Source organism: Apteryx mantelli, chromosome 15 (assembly GCF_036417845.1).
Source record: "Apteryx mantelli isolate bAptMan1 chromosome 15, bAptMan1.hap1, whole genome shotgun sequence".
NCBI classification, from domain to species: domain Eukaryota; kingdom Metazoa; phylum Chordata; class Aves; order Apterygiformes; family Apterygidae; genus Apteryx; species Apteryx mantelli.
In genome coordinates, this window is record NC_089992.1 from 22,592,197 (window position 1) to 22,606,053 (window position 13,857).

At 40.4% G+C, this 13,857-nt stretch overlaps 1 long non-coding RNA gene across 1 annotated transcript in view; it reads right to left on the reverse strand.

Moving 5' to 3' along the window:
* Positions 1-8,561: 8,561 nt before the first annotated feature.
* The window catches only part of LOC106496510 (uncharacterized), a 65,833-nt gene continuing 60,537 nt past the window's right edge, over positions 8,562-13,857 (reverse strand). The window contains exons 3-4 of the long non-coding RNA XR_010885769.1: positions 13,405-13,571; positions 8,562-9,160 (exon numbers count right to left, since the gene is read on the reverse strand). This is a non-coding gene — a long non-coding RNA (uncharacterized lncRNA). The remainder of the gene's footprint in view (positions 9,161-13,404; positions 13,572-13,857) is intronic.

The following is a 13,857-nucleotide window of genomic DNA, read 5'->3' on the forward strand; positions in this document are numbered from 1 at the left end:
TACAGAAAATGTATACATCACAGGCAGAAAGCTAAAATAAGTGTGACCAGATGAAAGAGGACTCAAGACCGAGAAGACATGATATACTAAAAATCTATGCTAGCAATGAATCCATGGAAAATTATTTTAGACAACCAGCTTATTCCAATGAAAGATATAAATCCACTAGCTGCTTGAAACATGTTGTTATAGAAGCGGTCTATTAGAACATAGCTAGCAACAATACACTCAAATCCAGCTGCACACATCTGGATACCTACTGTAGTTGCCTCCACGCGAGATTACATGGCTTTGTCTACAGGAACGGGTTTAGGGACGGTTACCGCTGCTGCCGGAGCAGTGGGTCTGCCGTATGGATGTTAAAATCAGACCGGCTCCCAGCTGCTGCACTATTTTACCACGACGCCACTGGAACTGTTGCAAGAAGGGCGGCTGTCCGCAGCCCCGGCTCTCTGCTCTAGCCATCCTGGTGCTCGGGGTGACTGTAGAAGGTTCTTTTTCTATAGTATTTACTGAAATGCATGCATTCATGTAGACCTACACATCATTTACAAAGTGCCATTAAATAATTTCCAACACAAAATTAAATTCAGCTCAAACACTGTAAATCTTCAATAAATAGAGCAATGTGAGAGCACATGCCCTAAGTTTATTCTTATTTTTTTTAAGTGGAGGAGAGGCAAGGTCATAATATCGTGAGCAAGGAGCTTCTAAACCCAGTTCTAAAAGTCTCTTCAGCTTTGATAACGGGCAAACTGTATTCTCTTCTGTCCCCTTCTATTATCCTACTTCTACAATCTTTCTTCTTTCTCATCCACCTTAGATGCTCAAATGCTAAATCTGATCCAAATTCTTAATGGATGTCAAGTGAATAAACACTGCTATTAACAGATGCTAGTTTCCATTTGCTTTTTAGAAATGGATGCATTACACTTTCTGCATTTTATACACAATTAGGCATTCACAGGATGCAGTGTTCCCGAGTGATAATGCACAGTCAAAGTGAAGACTAAAACATATTTTTGTATTAATAAGAGGGTCCAAGTGGTTTGCACAGTGTGCTCTAGGGCTATTCAGTTGCTCAACACAGTGTTAGTATTTCAAGCAGAAGGCATTTAACACTATTTCTTGCAGGGTCAAGGTATAAATGCAGGGTATCAGGTATTTATGCAATGCAGCTAGAAGATTCCTATCTAGTAATTTTCTGTGACTTAAATGTAAATGTTGCATGAAAAATGTATTCTTATTAAGTGTTAAACATAAGTGTTGTAACAGAAAAGTAGGGAACACAGCACTGATCTCTATTTTGTCATCTCCAACAACTGCTGCCCGACCGCCCCAAGGAGCCCACAGCTCCTATCAATCTGTGATCAAATTAATAAAGAGCAAGTGCAACTTCAAAGAAATTATGGGTACTTTATTATGTGCATTCACTAAGAGACAGCCATGAAGCACTGCCTTGTTAAATGCTATAAAAGTTCTTATAAATATTCATGCACAGCATTTGTACTCTAAGCATTTGATCAGTTCTTTACAAAAAAGGGAATGGGGGGGGGAGAGGAGAGAGGAAGAAATTACAGTTTCCTCAATTCCACAGTTCAAGGCAACTGCAGAGAGGAATTTGAGCACGAGGGCTCTGCAAATTCATTAGCGCCAGAAACTCACAAACAGGAGAACATTTTTCAGATAGCCTTTTTTTTAATTACATTTGAAGTTCAAAATAGTTTGCAAGTACTAAACTAATGATCTTTAAATTTGAATTTCTATGCCATCAATTTTTTTAAAAATAAAAAACTCCAAGAGAGTGATCTGTTGCTTCTGAGAACATTTGTACGAAGACAGACTTAGTTGTTTGTACCTCTCTGCATCTCTCAAACCCCCTTGTCAAAAATGAAGCGAACGTCACGATAACAGAAATAAACCCGACCGCTCTTGCACTGGCGAGGCATTGTGCAACGCCGAAACTCAATCCATCAGTGCACAGCTGCTGCGGGCTAAAATAGCAAGCCTTTAAATCCTGCCGTCGCCCCTTGGAAGCATTACATTTCTAGCCCTATCCGATGGCATGCAGTCTCTTGATTGCTGTTGATTAAGCCTCCGTAACTTAAAGTCTGTCACTACCATTGGGAACTAATATAGATTACTGTAATACATGCTAATGATAGGAAAGCTTGTTCACAAAAGAGAAAAGATACTGCAAAACAGCTTTAACTAAAATGATAAACCTAACACAGAAGCTAAAAGATGTAGAGCAGTAACAGCTGAACTCCTCAGAAACCACGTAAGGAACAGCGAGACAGCAGTGCGGGAACAGCTCAGCCTCCGCGCCAGACCGAGAAGACTGACTCTTCCCCTCTGACATTCAGTTCTGAAAACCAGGGGCTGCACTTTTTGTACAAGTGCATACTGCTACACCGTAGCTTTGCGTATTGATTGTATTTTTCAGATGTTCCACTCTGGACCTGCCTCCCTGTTCGAGATGCCAGCTACAGGAAAGTCTACGGAGATGCTTAACTTAGACCTACTCCTTCACACGCGCCTCGGTTGACAGGCGGACCTCACGCCGGCTGAACAAGGTGGTAGAGCAACATTATTGTAACAGGAAAAAAAGGCTTCCTGCTGTGGTACTTCCAGGTCCCTTTGATATCAGCCCAGTCCGACTGCTCGCAGATGTACCGGATTCTGCTCTCAGGTGCAGAGACAAACCTCAGAGGAGTTATTTCAGACAAAAACCAGTTTAGAAATGCAAAGCAAAACCAGAAGCACATTGATGCCTTTTACTTCCCCCAGGAAAACTGCCTTTTGCAAATGTTTTTTTGTCATTTTCATTATATCCTGTTTGATTTGCTTTACCATTTTGACTGGAACAACAATAGCTAGCACATAATAGAAGAACATTTTTCCACGGGTTGGTTTTAATTACATTAAATCTCAAGTGAGATAGGACATTTAAATAAGAAACAACAACTGCAATAAAGTCTCAGATAATAACATGCCAGGCTTTTTCAGGTGACTGTTAAAATGAACCATTAAACGTTACAGAAGGCTCCAACCAGGTTTCGACACGAAAGCCATTTCTGCTGTGGTCTGCCACTGCAGAAAGAGGTTTAGCAGTTATTGCAGGTCGGCATTCAACTCTGAACAACTACAGAAGGCTATCCCTCGCGCCAAAAGCGACTTGCATCTTTGTAACACAAACTGCAAGATGCGTGCTTTAAGGTCCGAAGGCAGCGAGGCCGCTGGAAAAGCACGGCCCTTGTAGGATTCGTTACCTCCTGCACCACAACACAAACTAGGGGTGAAGTTTTGAAGAACTCCTGGGTTTTGTTGCAAGTTGTACCTGCAACACCTTGCCATGATAACTGAGTTCTCTTTTAACGTGTTTGGAAAACATATCATCTTTAGATTGCTGAAAAAACACAGAAATTGAAAGATACTAAATGAAGGCTGCAGATATGTGGTCTATAAAGCCTGTTATGGTCCCACAGATTTTGTGTTTGATGTTACAAACCACCACTTGGTTGCGCATCCAGTATTGGTGCCTATGGGACCCTGCAGCAAGTTCTCCTACAGGGAACTAAAATGGAAGAAACAGGATTTATGGCGGGGAGGGAAGGAATTAAATTACATTTTCTCTCCCCTCCAACCCCCAGAGGAGCTTACCACCTCCTGTGGTCATGTGCTAGACTAGGCCAAAGGGAAGAAGAAGTGTTTGCCTTTGGGAATGAGGGAGAAGAGGATACTTGATCAACCCTCTTATCACAGCTAGTTACTAGATTGACCTAGTTGTCACATCAAACGACCCAGAACTGATTCTGCAGTGTGATTTACTAGTGAAAACTATGCAAAGCTGTACGGCTAGAGCTGAAACCGTTGTGGCTATATAAGATGTATGCACAGATTTGGATATCAGTTACGTATCTGTTCAGCTGCTTTTCCAAAGTCATCATAGTATAGTTTCAAAGAAATTATCTAAATACTCTGAGGATTAAGAAACTTATTTTCAGTCAATAAACAGAATCTGAGATTATAAATTCTTTGCTTAGAGAATATAAACTTTCATAGCAGCAGTTCAGTAAACAAGACATTCTTGTCTAAATAGCAAAACCTATATTAATGCTCTGCTAAGAATGTAATTAAGTACACAGAAGAAAATTGAAAAAGTTAATTTCAGTGCACAAAATAAAATTTATCTTGTGTTTATGTTCTGCACTTCAGACTTGCAACTCTAAAAATGCACTTATGCACAAATTACCATGTTTGCCTAGTGAATAGTGCGATGGCACTGAAGAACGATTGTTCACATGCAGAAGGTTGAGCAAGTAATAACAGTTATGTGACCATATTGCAAAAACATTTTCTAAATGCAGCTCACATTTGCACAGCCACTGCTGGAGCTGCATGTCTGAACAGACCCGAATCTGAGAGGGGAATACACACAGGTATGAAGGTAATCAGTAAAAGGAAGGTGTGACTATTACTACCTATGAAAATATTTAATTTGCATTTAATAAACAAAGGAGGAGGAATTTAACTTGCACATCTTCCTCTGTCAGTTATTTTTTTTGTTTAGCAATAATAAGTTAACCTCCTTTAGGCCCTTTTGCTTATAAGACCTTTGTAAACTAAAATAATCTGAAGATGCTCACTTCACGTACTGCCACCACTTCTCTTGTAGTGGCTACAGAACAGCCCGGAGTCACCTCCGCTTCCTAAACTGACAGCAAATTAACCTGTGGATGGGGGATGACGAGCAGTTTTCTGCTAGGTTGCCAAACTGAACGGGCTCCCACAGAGGAGCTATCAGCATCAGATCTTCAACGCTAGAGGGGACAACACTGCACGGCTTGGAGCGGCAGCGGGGCGGCTGCTGTAGTTATAGTGCCCTCTGCACCCCGAGAAACAGCGGTCAGCAGCGATCTCAGCAGATGAGCAACGGCAGTTTTATGTGGACATCACGGTAAGACCGATATTGTTCTGAAGCTCTTGGGGTCAAATTGACCTACTCTAGTTGCATAAAAATCTTCAATTCTGCTTAAGTATCTCTTCAAAAGAATACTTCAGTGATTTAAAACGGCTGGAGCAGTCTGCCACAACCTCTGCTGCAAGGCCACATTAGCACTGCTCTTAGGTCCAAGAGATTTCCCCAGTGCCAAATGTTTTCCTTGAGAACTGTGAGTAGTTTGGGTAAATCACAGAAAACATGATGTTTTATTCTGTTCTAAAGGTACAGACTGGTGCACTTCACCTGGGGCTATGGACTGGTGTTACCTATTTACACATGCTCTTAAAATAATCCTGTTAATTGCCTTATTTCTTTTACAGTTTGGGGCATGTATCTCCCACATCAGATACCACAGAAATACCAACGTATAAGCTAACACACAAATTAAGCAAAAGGCTCTTTCTTCCCCAAAGATAACAGATTTGATTGCAAGAGAGTAATAATTTGAAAACTTGCTAGTCTTTATTGAGAGTGGAAATAAAGGCTGCAAAGAGCGGAGGCTGCACAGAGCCCAGGTCGGGGTAACCCGCGTCCTGAACACCGACAGCAAGCTGAGCTGTGCTGCTGAAGCGAGGGCATCTGTGAAGCAAATGCACTGCGGCGCTAGCAATCCAGCAGCAAGGAGACAAAAAAGGCAGAGTTACTTCAGCAAACTGGATACGATATATTGCACTTCTGGTGTTGTATCCCATAGCTACTGAACTACTGAATCGTCATTGACTGTTATATGTCACTTGTACTCTTGATTTGCCATCCAAGTGTCTTCCCGCACAGGCTGGTGGTCTCTCATTAAGACCAAGATTTACAGAGCACAGATTTCAGATTTTATAGAACCCACTGTGCTTCCTAAAGATCCACCTTTGCTTCTCATGAATTGAAGTAATATTTTTTGGCTGAGACTCCTGTTTTTGAGACTTATGATGCATATTTCCCAGGGAGAGCTCTAGGGATGTTAATAAGTTACCCATACAGTCTCTCTTTCATCATTTGCCCCCTTTAATTCTTTGTGATAGGAGTGTTTTTCTGTTTCAGGAAATGAGGACAAGAGAAAGCTGTGGATCCCATGAATATAAAAATTGTCTTGAAGGCATGGAACAATCCAGCCCTAATTACAGCCAGCTGGAGTCTGCTCTCCTTGCAGTGATACTTTGATAATTAACCAAATACTGACTAACACCAGCCCCAAGTACGCCACTACCATCCAGATATTCAAGGTTAATTTTTGTATCCATCACTGAAATCATGCCTAATGGATATTTTCGGTTAAAGACTTTAAAATGAATCAGTGACACACATACGTATGATTAGGCAAGGATTATTTTTTATTCTATGGGTTTGGTGCTACTTTCTTTAGCTGTAGCTGCAGAAAAAAAAATCTTCTGCATTAATAAGGCTAAACTAATAAATTCATGATTAATTTCATGTCTCTAATATCTGTGAATTCATCCAGTCTAACTGCTCAAATTTATATACAATGAAGTCACAATAATGATTTGATAGAATACAAACCAAAATATTCAAGTAGGTATTGTTGTAGTAATACATGCTTATTTCTCACAGTATGCCAGCTTTAAATTAATGTTTTTGTGTTTCTTCCTAAGGAAGCTTTATGTACAGGTTGAAACCAAATAGTACTATGCCGAAAGTCAAAAACATTGATTTAACTGTCACTCTATATACTGAAACTATTATAAAAATAAGATGGCAGAGAGAGCGCTTAAGAAATTTGAAATGCTTGGAAGGCAAAAAGTGGTAGCACAGCCCTTCTGCTTGCGGTCAAACACCTTTTTGAACTTAGGCATTGGAATTGTATTTGCAGCAAAACACTGAAAACTGAAAGAGGAAGACGGTACTAACAAGATAGAGTGGCCTTCCCCAGTTCTATTTTCAGCTGTCCTCTCCCCAGAAACATGAATTTTTAGAAAGATTCATTCCCTCTGACTACCGTTTCTCCTTGCATAGTGAATTAGTGCTGTACTGATCGAGGGGAAGCATTCTGTCAGTGCTTTTTATTGAGTGGTAGCTCCTGAAACCTTTATTTCTAATCTCTAACTCAAGAAATCTATTGTGAAAAATTGAAGTATTTTAACCTGTAAAAATGATGGTAAAAACTTGGGACAGCAGTACACAGTAGAAGCAGCTGGTAAAACAACAGTGCAGTGGGAAGCATATAACTAATCAATAATTGCTAGATCTCGGGTAGGACTATAAAGAAGAATAACGTCATGCATCTCAGCTGCATATTTGTCATGTTTTAAAACAGTCTGGGTGAGGAAGTAAGAATTTGAAGAATTTAGAATAGGTATTCTTATTTTTTAAATTTATTCTCACACCTTATCTAGCATTGAAAAACAAACAATTTCAATTATGTTTACACACAGCCTAACATAGTCCTTCAGCAGGAAAAGTATGAATTTTGTTAAATATTTTCTGAATGCCATGATAACTCATACCACAAAGCATCAACCACAGCAGTTCAAGTTAAACTATAACCCACAGTTTCTCTCTGAAGAACATACAGAATTTTTACTACCAGAAATGGAAAGCTATTGATTAAAAATGAAAGCTGTGCAAAACATAGATTAACTCTCAGATCAGAAATGATATACAACACGCTGCTGAAAGAGAAAGCAAGCCAGGTATTTCTGGAATGATTTTCAACTAGATTAAACCCCTACCTATTTGTTTAAGAAGCATTTCTGCTTAAAATACGCATGTGCAAATGTTCTTATTTAAGATAGCGATGATTAGGCTGTTATGCATCATTGGCTGTAATTGTTCCTGAAAGCATTTTCAGAGCGCGAGACAGAAAGAGTTAAGGAAATTCGCCTTCCAAAGGAAGAGCTGCACCGTGCAGCAATCACTAAGGAAACCCTTCGAGGCGCAGAAGCCTCCAGGGTTTCTATTATTGTGTCCTAAAAGGCAGGAGAACAGAAGCCGATTCTACCTTCACAGCAAGGCAGCAGTTTTCTAGACAGGCACGGCTCACCGCACGGGGCCGCGGCGGCGGAGCAGAGCAGACGAGCGGGGCTTACGCGCCGTCCGACGCGGGGCCAAGTTCCGCCTCGCAGGGTGGCGAGGGTGGAGCGCGCCCCGGCAAAATCTGAACCTCGCTCCGGCTCGACCACCTGCACTGGGCAAAACGCTAAGCGCTTCCAGAGCTTCAAATACATCCCCGCGTAACCGCATTAGGGAAACGGCTGCACCGTAAAAAGTGAAGACAACCTGTCTGCACATAGCCGTGCAGCATTTCTACCCGATTTCTGTTTCTCAGGTATATTTTTAGATGTGGTTGCTTTCTGTTCGCTCATTCCCTCGTTCTGCTCCTCAGATTAGCAAGCGAGTACCGCCAGGAGTATATTTACATAACTGCCGTTTCGTACTTGGGAAAATGCAGAGTTAGCAGAACTTCTCTGATTTACAGATTGTGTCAAAACCCAGCACCAATACTATAGGCTCTAACTCCAAGTATCTGGTCAGCACACACACACACACACACACACACCCCAAAAAAGAAAAAAAAATTATGGCAACTGTATATACAATCTTTCCCCAATCTAATAAGAAAATTTTTATTTATACAAAAGGATTCTTGCTTGCAGTAGATGCAAAGGTGAAGCATACCTTTTTCAACCCGAGAAGTCAGTCATTCTCTTAATTAGCAGAATCTGAAATACTTGTTGAACTTGTTCTTTGGAACAGGAAAGCATTTCTTGCCACTACCACATCATATAATAGGAAGCCGGAGAAGAGTGGAAGGACTTAGCATGAAAAACACAGTCTAATAGTCACCAGGCAAACAGTTAATGAATGAAATGACAAAATAAAATATACTAGTTTCATATGATGGAAATTAAGGGAGGTGAATTTGTTAAGAATACAGAGCAAATGAAAATTGAAGACCTCCCTTTAAGCAAGACCTCTTATCTCCCAGTCACTGAAAATTCACTGCTCCCAGAACAGGCAATCCACTGTCCCATCGCAAAAAAAGCCACAAGATCTGATATTGAGCAGCCCAGTAACAGTGATGTAGAATACAGGAGCCTGTTCAAAAGGAAGAGCAGTCCTCGTCTGGAACTTCACAAAGCTCATGAGACGATTTTTCCATTTTGCCTCTCCTGCTTATTTTGAAGTTGCCAGGGACAGTCATCACCACTGTGAATTTAACACACACAAGCATCACTATCCTTTTATCAGATGAACTGACAAGGGCGGTATTGATAACATACCTGTGATCGGACACATTTCATAAATGAAAATGGAGACTGTAAAGCAAGCTAGTGAAAAATTAACTTTGCCTGTTGGAAAGAAATTGCTTTTAGGAGTTTTTAATAAATATTTCTATTTTATTGTAGCTTAATCTGTCAATGTTTCCATTTTGAATCACCATCTTCAGTCATTTAAACCTCAACTGAAAGGGCCTAGCTGGACCTGAAAAACTAGCAAGCTAGGTCTAAGGGAAAGAACAGTCTTTTTGCAAAAACACAACCCCAAACCCAAATCCATCCTGAATTTAACATCCACTTCTGAGATTGAGCTAAAAATCTTTGTTTTGTTTACACGTAATTGATGTTAAAATGTTAACCTATCTTTTCTTGGTATAGCAATAGGTAATTCTCTGATTCTTAATACACTAAGAATGAACGCAGCTCACCTATTTTGGGCAAGAAACACACAGAACACAGTTTGTCTTCCACACAGTCCAAAATGTATTTTCTTGTAATTATTTCTCTGAATTACACCAGGGGATACTCAATATTATTATGAGTGTCTGTGCAGTGAACGCTTTTTCAAACAACAGTACAAAATAATTAACTGTACAGTTGAAGTTTAGTAAGTTCTTCAGGAATGCATAAAGGAAATACACTATACAAATGTAAAATCATTAAAGGAATATTTTTATGATTATCATCTTAAAAATACATTTAAAGCCAGTAGCTCCTCCTCCTCTTACACAGGTACTTAACTATATCTATAGCATAAAGCAATCGTATCAGACTCTGCTTCGGTGCCAGTATTTTATGTTCCGTCCTTGCTCTATGTGCCAAGTCAAAGAGAGGAAACAAAGGCCGGGCTTGTTCCCGGGGAAAAAGCAGTTCTGTAGCAATCAGGGGGCTGCTTCCTTTCACATACGCGTACGGCAGCATCCTATACGAAAACTTAACCTACGCAAACATGCGCCTAGTATAATATCTTCTCCATGGAAAGCACCCCCGGACAAAAATGCATGTGCATACTGCATGTGGGAAAGGAGGTTGCTAACGCTTTCAGAAAATTTCCCTCCAATGGCGAATAACTGCGCAGCTGGAGAAGGGAGCAGCCTGCCGAGCGCAGGGGTGCTGGGCCGCTCGCTGCCTTCCTTTGTTTTGCCAAGGTGGCGATTTCCTCCGCACAGATTCTTTCCCTTTATTCTGCTCTTCCTTCCTGATGATAAATCTACTTTATATTATCCTAACCAATTCAACATTAATTTTAGAAATTTTATCGCTCATTTAGATTTCACTCAGTGAGTCAAGTGGAAAAAATGTGTTCTCAGGCTGAGCGCGCTCCCTCCCAGGCGAGGTCCCGAGCCAAGAGCACCCTCCCATGCAACATCCTCCAGCTGTTCTCAGCCAGAGGAAGGATCGCTTCACGTGGCAGCCTCGCTTGCTTCCACCTCGGCCAGCGTCTCCGCCGGCAAGGAGACCTGCCCCAACGGCAACCCCGGCCTCTTCCCAGGCCTCCTCCCACGCAGCTCATCCAGCGCTTCCTCAAACTGAACGAACCTCTTGATGTTCAGCTGCCTCGGATCTCCCTGTGCCAGAGGCGCCTATCCCACAGCATCGTTGTTCCTGCTCCAGCACCGTCAATATTCACTTTCATCAGCTAAATAATGATAATCTGAACACAGAAACAAGTATGGGAAACTATTTCCTCAGCTGAAGCCTTTAGCCCTAATACAATTACAGCTAGTGCTGCGTTGACAAATGCTGGATGCATAAAGAAAAGGTGGCTTTTCTGCCAGGCAACAACGTACACGGTGACAAACAGAAGATCTCCTTTCAATTTGCTATGAGTTTTACTCTGAAATGATGGCAGTTGTAAGCTACTTACATCTTCACCTAACTTGCTGAATAAGACATGCCAAGATGGTACGTTTTCCTTGGTGAGTGAGAGCTTGTGATTAGTATTGCTTTTTAACTTGTCCTGCCCATATCTGTGGGCTTTCAAGTGTCTTCTAGAAATCTGAAAGCACACTGAAGTGCCCCAGTTTCACAGCTACGGCAAAATAAAGGCACAGAAACTGAAACTGTCTCTTCCTCTTGTTCTCATTAGACATGTCAATAAATCAGAGGTCTGGAAATACATGCGCAGTCAAAGAGAATGGACCACAGAAGAGAGGAACAGAGAAAGAACATTAAAAAGAGCATAGGAAACAGACTCGAAAGAAAGACATTTTGCTTAGAATTCCTTTCTGAGCTGCATTTGTCACCACTGCAGACGAATGAAATCTGTGAGCCCTCCCTTCTCCTCCAGCACAATATGAGAAATAAATAAAAAATACAACCACCTCTAAGCCAAAGAACCTTTAAAGGTGGGAAACCACTGCCCAAACAAGGCATCAGCCAAATAAGGAGCCTTAATGTGGATTTCAAATAGGAACTGTTATGCTAATGCTGAACCTTTTCTAAAACTTTAACCCTCATAGAAACCATGAAAGAATTATCCTTGAGCAGCACTAACAGTTATTCGCTGAAGTGTTAATGCAGTCTATATCATAATGTGTGGACTAAACACCTTATAGTTTTCTCCCCTGCCCAGTCCAAATACTCGTAAGGTTCAGAAATGCCGTCCTCGTTTGTCTACTGAAACCACAGTAAGAATATTACTAGACCTGCCCTCCTTCCCTTCTCCTCCTCCTTCCCTCCTTCTCCCCCTCTCTCTCAAATACAGCAGAGGAGTGTAAGAAGGAACCTTTACAAAATCTTGAAAATTCACATTCTTAAAACTTTTGAAATTCTGGCAACATATAGGTATAGATATTCATATGTATACCCCCACACACATACAGATTCCTTCTTCGTTGATTCATGCCAAATGAAAGCCACATGGAGATATGTCATTTTTGATATACTCAGCTGTATGATTGGTTTCCATTAGCATAACCAAACTAATGGAAATTCCATTCTACACAAGGCTCAGTGCAGCTTTGAGAACTGCATATATATACAAGTCCATTACTCTCATCTCTCCAAAGACAGCAAAACATTTTCTTGAAGTACTAAAGGTGAGGTAATTTTTTTTTTATATATATGTAAGCCTTTTATTTTCAGTCATTGGTTAAACTCCACCCATTTTTACAAAGGCACAGTCACTACAGCTTGAGAGCTGTTCGATGACTATCAATAAAAGATGCATTAACAAGGTAGCCCAGGGTGAAACACACTAGAGATGTGGACAGTTAGTTCTCACGCTGTGCTCGTGTCCTTGAGAGATTTTGTCAGCATACTGTGGCATTCAGTGTGCTGCAGGTTCTTACTTCAGTCATGTATTTACATTTTACATTATCATGAGTAAGCAGCTAATATAATCATGGACAGCTAATGGTCAGTCAGCAACAGAAAAGTCAGATATCACAAGCTTTTAAGAACAGAAAGTATTTTTTGCGTATTGAAATGTCTAAAACAATTTCATCATAACTAAAAGCATGGAGAAGCTAGGGTCTTTCTACTCCACCTTTGAAGTATCCCATTTTTGTACTTCTGAGTAGCACATTGTCATGATGAAGACATTGTACAGGTCTCCAGTATAACCTAGATGTATTTTGGATGTTTCACACTCAACCATGAATCAGTGAGAAAGGGAAGAGAATAGGAAGAGCAAGTAAGAGCAGCAAAGAAGAGAAGAATAAAATGGGGAAAGGGAAGAGTTTTTTTAGAGGAAATGGTTTGTTGATTTTTAGCACAAAAACAGTCTTCATAGAGCACTAGAGAAATGTGACTCTTGTTATGTTTCAGAAGTTGCACAAGTTATTTGCCATGTAACTAAAAACAGATATAGAGATGCTTCTACATCTTATTCCGAATTGTAGTTTTGCTAGGCATTTGGTAGAAAGACATTCACTAACACAGCAGTAACAAAATTGAACCTCATTTTTCAACCATGAAGAGATAGGAAGAACCCTCAGGAAGAAATTTCTCTAAACTACAACGTAAACCATCAGATATTAAAAGTCTAAAATTCCAGCTGCTTGCTAATAAATGAAACTCACAGAATTACAGATTCATCCAATGTTTAGCTCTTGTAAAATTACTCTATTTAAATTCTGGTAGTATAAGAACAAAATCCTCTATAATCCATACAAGTTATCTAAGGAAGCTGTACTAGGGAAATAAAAAGATATCAAAAAAATTAGTTACCACTTAAGTTTGAGGCATTTCATCTATTCATCTGGGTTGGCTTTGCAAAACCTTTTGCAGCAGCTGGCACTAAGCCCCTTTGAAACTTCCAAGAACTTCCGATTTCTCCAGATGGACTTGCTTCACCGCCTTCTCTTCATGGCTACAGATCAGGACAGCAACATTTTCTGCAAAAGAAAGATGATGATGTCATTTCAAACAAATTTCAAATATGGTTTATTGTTCATTTTCCTTCTGTAATGCCCCCTGGATCTCTTAAATGCTGCAAAAGTCACCTAGAGACCTCTGCCAAATCCTATTTGGAATCTACTACTCTTTGTGAGGTAGAAAATCTGAACAGATTTCAGATAGATTTATACAAGTACAACACAGAGATTTTCGGCACAACTACTGCTTTACAGTTTTCTACAAGTCCTCAGCATGCCCCTCTACCGTCTATTTAAATGTGCGTAA